Below are 7,776 nucleotides of genomic sequence, written 5' to 3' on the forward strand. Positions count from 1 at the left end.
TTTTGTAGATCAAGTACTAAACTCACTGTCTGGCAAAAGATATTTTTCCTTTTTGGATGGTTACAGTGGATACAATCAGATAAAAATAGCCCCTGAAGATCAAGATAAGACCACTTTTACCTGTCCATGGGGAACATTTGCTTATTCGGACTTGCCTTTTGGCCTATGCAATGCGCCAGCAACATTTCAAAGAGCAGTAATTAGTATCTTTGCTGATATATCTCATGAATGTATGGAGATTTACATGGATGATTTCACTGCCTATGGAGTCACATTTGAAGAAGCACTGGTAAATTTAGAAAAATTATTGAAAAGATGTAGAGAGCAAAATTTGTCTCTAAACAGTGAGAAGTATTTTCTAATGATGGAAGAAGGTATTGTTCTAGGTCATCATGTTTCAAAAAATGGAATTCAGGTTGACCCTGCTAAAATTGAAGTAATTCAGAATTTACAAACTCTTGCAAAACAGAAAGATGTCAGAAGTTTTCTTGGTCATGCAGGGTATTATAGAAGGTTTATAAAAGACTTCAGTAAAATTACCAGTCCACTTTATGCTTTGTTAACAAAGGATTCCCAATTTGAGTGAACAGAGGCCTGTGAAAAATCTTTCCTACAATTAAAGGACTTGCTTACTAAAGCCCCTGTTCTTCAAGGTCCAAAATGGAATTTGCCTTTTCACATACATGCTGACGCTTTTGACTTTGGCATAGGAGCAGTTCTGAATCAAAAAGAAAATTCAGTTGAACATGCTATTTACTTTATCAGCAAGAACCTTCAAGGTCCCGAGCTCAACTATACTGTCACAAAAAAGGAGTTGCTTGCAGTAGTATATGCTTTGAATAAATTTAGACATTATGTCATAGGTTATCAGATATTCGTCCATACTGACCATGCAGCAATCAAATATTTGATGAATAAACCTGCCATTTCTGGTAGGTTGGCACATTGGCTCCTATTGTTACAAGAATTTGACATTTCCATAATTGACAAACCAGGGAGAGCTAATGTTGTAGCTGACTTTTTATCAAGACTCCAATCAGCTGAACATGAGATCATTGATGATAGGTTCCCAGATGAACACTTATTTTCCATCGCTACACATATACCCTGGTATGCGCACATTGCCAATTATCTAGCAGCAAACAGAATACCAGACTACTTTTCTCCAAAAGAAAAGAAATTGTTAATAGAGAAAAGTTTTAACTTTTCCTAGATTGCAAATAGTTTATTTTATACTGGACCTGATTAGGTAATGTAAAGATGTGTAAGAGAAGATGAAACTTATGACATATTACATGCTTGCCATGATGAACCATGTGGAGGACATTTTGCAGCAAAAAGAACATCAATGAAAGTTCTTACAACAGGGTACTACTGGCCAACATTACATAAAGATGCTGTGGCCTATACAAGAAAATGTGACAAATGCTAGCGTATGGGAAAACCAACTAAGTCTGATGAAATGCCACTATATCCACAGATAATAGTCACCCCTTTTGATAAATGGGGGATGGATTTTGTAGGACCAATTGATCCACCATCAAATGGAAAGTCATACATTCTAGTTTGCACGGACTATGTAACAAAATGGGTCAAGGTAACAGCTATGACTCATGCTCGAGATAACAAAGTTGCTGAGTTTCTGTATGAACAAATTTTCACAAGATTTGGGGTTCCCAGAGAGCTTGTAACCGATCAAGGAGCTCAGTTTACGTCTAATCTGATCACTACACTAATGAATGACTATAAAATCAAACATAGGAAGTCCAACCCTTATCACCCTCAAGCCAATGGTCAAGCAGAGGTAACAAATAGAGAAATTGAGGCGATCCTCACAAAGACAGTACAGATACATAGAAAAGATTGGAGCAATAGACTTCCTAAAGCAGTTTGGGCTTACAGAACTACATGGAAAATAACAACTGGGTTTACACCTTTTGAGCTTCTTTATAGGAAAACAACCATGTTACCCATAAAATTTGAACACAAAACTTTGAGGACAGCTCTTGAACTCAATATAGGCATATCTGAAGCACAGAAGGACCATCTCCTGTAGCTAAATACTTTGGACGAAATGAGAAAAGCCGCCCTGCAGCATACAGAAGCAATCCAACAGCAAAGGAAGAAATGGCATGATCAGCACATCAAAACCAGGAAATTTTCTACTAGAGATTGGGCTCTGTTATATGATTCCAGATATCAAGAAAACCAAGGTAAGCTCACAACACGCTGGCTTGGCCCCTATGAAGTTGAAAATGTGTTCGACAATGGAGCTATACAACTAGTAACAATAGACCCAGTCTGCTTCAAATTGCTAGTGAATGGCCACCGACTCCGGTTATACCAGAAAACCAGTCTCCAAGGAAGAATTCATGCAGTTGTTCGTTCAGGTTCCTCCCGCTACTCTTCTTACAGCCGAAGGCTTTTGCCTTTCTCCTGCAGCGTTAACGTAATTTTTAAAAAGCATGCCCATAATAAAAGTTTTTTTTTTACAAAAGGAAACCCCTTTTCTCCATTCTCATTTATCGCCCCCATTTCACTTCTTTCACTTCCGTCCATTCATTTTATTTGTTCATTTCATCCACCCATTTCACCCATCCACGTCATCCATCCGCATCAAAATTAATTAAGATATCTTTCCCACTTGTCAATCCATGCAGATGCCGTCATATTTCTTCACACGTACGTGCAATTATCAAAGGTACGCCATATCTTTTCTTATCGCATATTTGATTTATTTCATTCTATTCATTTTCTAATATGCATGTACCGGTCATTATTACCTAAACTTCTACCTGTTCTTTGCGACATGTGAGGACACATGTCACTTTAAGTAGGGGGTGGGGTAATCCATCTTTTAAAACCTGTCTTTTCACCGCTGCCATAACTGCAAAATAATCTTCTTTAATACTTTTCTGGTACTTTCCAACTATGATCGCATGTCTTTCTTTATTACACAATCATGATTAAGACTGCTTGTTCAAAAAAGTTCATTTTTGGAAAAGAAAGAAAGTAATGTGATGGCACAAAAGAGAAAAAAACCAGAATAGAAAGGGAAGCAGTGAATTTGAATCTTCAACAAGGAATCGAGTTCAGCTAAAGGAAAACTACAAACATGGGTGGTCAGTTGGTGCGACATGAGCCTATAGCTCATGAAACATTATTGTAAAATCCGCAAACAGTCCATGCATTCAGCCTCTATGGATGGTTAAATTATTTCTTGAGCTTAAATGATTTTGATGAGGAGGCTACTGCAGAATTTCTGAGAACCCTTTCTGAAGGGGAAGCCACTGTATGGGGTCTAACAGTTGTTGCAACCGAAAACAAAATTGCAGAAGTAACTAGGCTTCTAGCCGTTGGAGAAAACTTTTCTTCAGACGCTGCAGCTGCAAGGGCTGAGTTTTCAATGCCTACTGATGGACCTCTGGAAGTCTCCAAGCAGGGATGCAAGTGCGTATCGTTGCCTCCTCCTTATTCAGAGTATGCTACTTACATAATCAGGTATTTGACCTGTGAAGGCCATTTTTCCTATCTGCATTCTCATCATTTTAAATTATTGAGCCATATGAGGCATGGGTTAGTTATAAATGTTCTGAATTTCTTGTTAAAATTTTTAGAACACAATGCCCACGGAACTCAACAGGGGAAAGATAATTTTGTCACTCATCATGGCCTCATTAAATTACTGATTGAGCGCTCTTTAAGGGATGTCTCATCTCTCTCCTGGCAACAATTTGTTGCCCAAAAGAGTTTGCAAATTCCACAACCTCCTAGGGTACTTACCCCACGACCTCAGAAAAAGAAGAAAGAAAGTGCATCTACCAGTGAAACAAGATAAGGGTCATCTACTCCTGTAGCACCTGGTCCTGCAGCTTTCGCACTTGAATCCTCTACTAAGGTACAAACTAGGTCTACCACTAGGAGTGAGAAGGGAAAAACAAAGGCAGAAAGGTCCCCAGAATCTGACCCTCGTTCTCGGAAAAGGCAATGCCCTTCTCCTGCAGCACCTTCCCCTGCAGCTATTTCTCCTACAGCAATGCCTATTGCTATTTCTAGTTCACCGTCATCCTCTGGTAGCGCAAAGCCCTCTAAACAAATAAGGAAGAGGAAAGCTACCGGAACACCTCCTACAGCTGCATCAGTGCCAAGAAGGGTTTCGGCAAGGAAACAATCTAAGACCTCCCCTGCTTCACTGCAACCAGAGATGATTGTAATTTCAGAAGGGTCTGTTGAGTCCGAATTTAATGTTTCTCAGAATGTGTCCGAAAATGCTGCCCAAAGTTCGTTCGTTCCTGAAGAGGAACAAGTTGAGACAAAAGAAACAGGGCATAATGAGCAAGGGTTACCAAATCTTGATGATTTGGCTACTGCTGCTATGCAATTTTTAGAGGAAGCACAGACTTCTCCACCACAAGAACAAGAAGAATTTATCTTGCAGCAAGAGCAAGAACAGACTGAACAATTAAATGTGCCTAGTGAAATTGTATCTCATCCTGCAGTTTGTAAAGCCATTGTTGTGTATAAGAAAACATTTTTAATGGAGTTTCGGGAATATGTTAAAGCTAATTGGGAAACAGTTACATTGCAAACCCTGACTTTCCGATACATAGCCCAGACTGTCATGCAGCAAAGTCTATGGGAAATAGAAAAGAAGAAATTAAAAAAGAAAATTGAAAGTCAGAAGCAAGATATTGCTGAGTTGAAAGAAAAAACGGACGAAATATTGAAAGTAACTGGTCAGATTATGGAATGTAGACCTCCACCCAGAGTTTATGCTGTGTGCCTTAAGGAACAGTTTTTATGGTTCCAATTAATGAGAATTTCCAGAAACCAAGATCCTATAATTCATACTGCCAAAGAATTCTATGAAGCATACCAGGCAGCCCCTAATTGGTTAAGGAATTCTCTCTGTGAATTCTATTTGCATGGCTTTTTAACACCATTTGAAACAAAATGGAATCCTCTTCTATATATTGGTGATATTCATTTGAGAGCATTTATGTCATGGGCAGCGAATGAGGCAAATTATGGCAGGCAGTGGGAAACATATGAGGAAGTTGAGAAAACAGAGTCTGTTCCATTACGATCTCACAGTTCAAACCCTTATGCAATGTTGAAAAATTGGTTTACTCTGACATATGGTGTTAATAATGTTTCAGCAAGAGGGAAAATATTTGATATCAGAAAACAAGTATATGATGAATCCAGGCACAACAATATTCATTTTGGAAATTGGCATTCTCTAGAAGTGAGAAAAGATGGGAGAGGTTAACTGTTGGGTTAAGAAAGTCAGAACCGCATGGTCCCTTAAATTTCACAGCATCTCTCAAATGAACCAGCAGATATATTCAATTGGGACTTCAAACAAGATTTGAACTGTGGTTGCTGCTGACATTCAGACCCCCTGTGCTAATGTGGCCACTTTATCCTCACCAGGCTACAAATCTTAATAATGAATTAGAAGACTATGAAAAATGCCAGGATTTTAGAGGATTTTATTACAAGTTTAAAAATCCATTTCAGAGTCATGTAGTAGCCACCGACTTCAGAGAAACCACCAGGAAATTTAATGCTGGAGGACCAGCATTGGGCTAAGTAGGGGGCAGTGATGAGCTTAAAATATGCTCATAATTTGGATGTTATGATAAACTTTAAAATCCCTTTACTTCTGTTATTTCATGGATGTTCAGACTTTGTGAAACCTTTTTTGGGATATCCTGTAGCAAGATACTTTTATATTCCTGCAGCTCTTTGTGATTGACTTGATTGCATTTATTGCCCCGTTGACCCCCTAAAATGACTAGTATATCGTATATAGTTTTTGAATGATGAAGTAAATCTAAAATGTGTGATTAATGAATAGATATCGTGTATGTGCCATATGCCTTTTCTGTTGCCTGTTACCTTTTGTTTCACAGGTTGTTGAAGAATGATCGAGTCAAGCGTAGCCAATCTCGGCCTTGCAGTAAAGTCCATTTCCTGCACGACTTCGAGGAAGCTCCGGCAAAGACTCTTTGACTGAAATCATGGGAAAGAATTTTAATGAGAAAGAGTGCAGTGCTAGATTCTCTCTGGATCAGGTTGAACGCATAAATTCATTTATGAAGTTTGTTCCTTGATTCGAGGATATGTTTTACTTCCACGTCTTTCTTTGATGGGGTTAGTTAGTTAGTTAGTTGCTCTCCTATTTTTTTAAATAAAGCTTCTCCTCCTGCGCGAGAGAGGAGAAAACAGAAGGAAGAATAAGAATAGTAGATGTCATGTAAGAATCAAGATGATAATGAAAGACAGAATCTGTTGAACCAGAAGCAGAGTTTGTTGTTAGTTTCCATATCAACAAAACAATGTATATCATTCTGTTTTTATGAATAAAGTTCAATGAAGTTCTGAGTTTCGTATCTGCGTAATCAGGAGATGCTTGCTAAGGGTCCCACTTAGTAGGTATCTGTAGCTAGTTAGTTAGTTGTTCTTTCTTGTTAAGCTTCAGTTTGCTTTCATCTTTAAATTTTTTATACAAACTTAGCTTTACATTGCTCCTGTAGCACAAGGAATCCATCATTGTGTCTGTTCCTGCAGCATAAGGCCAGTTCATAGTTTGTGTTTCAGTTGTAGTTATTATGGTTTCTATTGTAATCAAATCATAGTTGAGTTAAAGAGATTTGCATTACCTTCCTGTAGCATAGGTAGGATTTCTTTTCAGTATGTATTTTCGCTAAGATTTGACCAAAATAAGTTCCTAGTGCATATATTTTGCTGTGCCATTAAAAGTATACATCCCCTGGTTTGACAAGTAAATGAACGTCTACAAAGAGAGATATTGGTCACCTGTTGGAATGCCCAATTCCCAGGAAAGGTGTTACTATGATTTTCATATCTTTTTGTGGGCATGACCATCACCCGCTATGCATGGGGGCCATGTGTACTAGCATACCTTTATAGGGACTTACATGAGGTAGTGTACCAAGAGGCTAGTTCACTAGGGGTAGGGATCACATTGCTGCATGTCTGGGCTTGGGAGCACCTATCAGTCACACACATGGTCAGCTTGAGTTTTAGGGAAATAGATTAGCCCTATGTGTATATGTATGGACGGTTAATGAGCTAGCCCCATCTGGGGAGGTTTGAGTTTTGGTAGCAGACTTTAGATGATTTAGACATAGTCATATGGAGGTCATACCTTGAGTGCGAGCCCTGGGAGGATGGAGAGGCTCTACCATATGTATTTATGACATAATTTTTGATTGCACGAACATCCTGATCAGTAGAGAGACAAGTGTCAGGGAGAGTGATGAGGTAGTTTGGATGAAGGCAAGGTTTGCCAAGGGGTTCAGAGGAGTATGCATGGGTAGTGTGGGAGAGGTTTTAGTGGGGACTAGTATTACCTTATGATCAGGCCTTGGTAGAGTTTCATATCTTACATGCGAGACCATGGCAGATGAGGCTAGAGATTGTGGATGTAGGAGTGATAGAGGAGTACACGCAATATCGTATGACACATCTGATTCCACACATTTCAAATACTTTTGAGCCTATACCACCTTTTGAGGATGACGGGAGATGATGATAGAGGAGAGGAGGAAGGGGTGGAGGAGGAGGAGATTGGTTGGTGGAGGAGGAGGAGATGGAGGAGGAGGAGATGGAGGAGATTTTGGTGGAGCAGGAGGAGGTGGAGGTGGTGGGGGTGTGGGATTTGGGGGTTGGGGTGGATTTGGAGGTGGAGGTGGTGGAGGAGGATGATTACAGAGGAGAGGTAGAGGGGGACAACCATTACGACTA

This window comes from Cryptomeria japonica, chromosome 3, assembly GCF_030272615.1.
Source record: "Cryptomeria japonica chromosome 3, Sugi_1.0, whole genome shotgun sequence".
Lineage (NCBI taxonomy): Eukaryota > Viridiplantae > Streptophyta > Pinopsida > Cupressales > Cupressaceae > Cryptomeria > Cryptomeria japonica.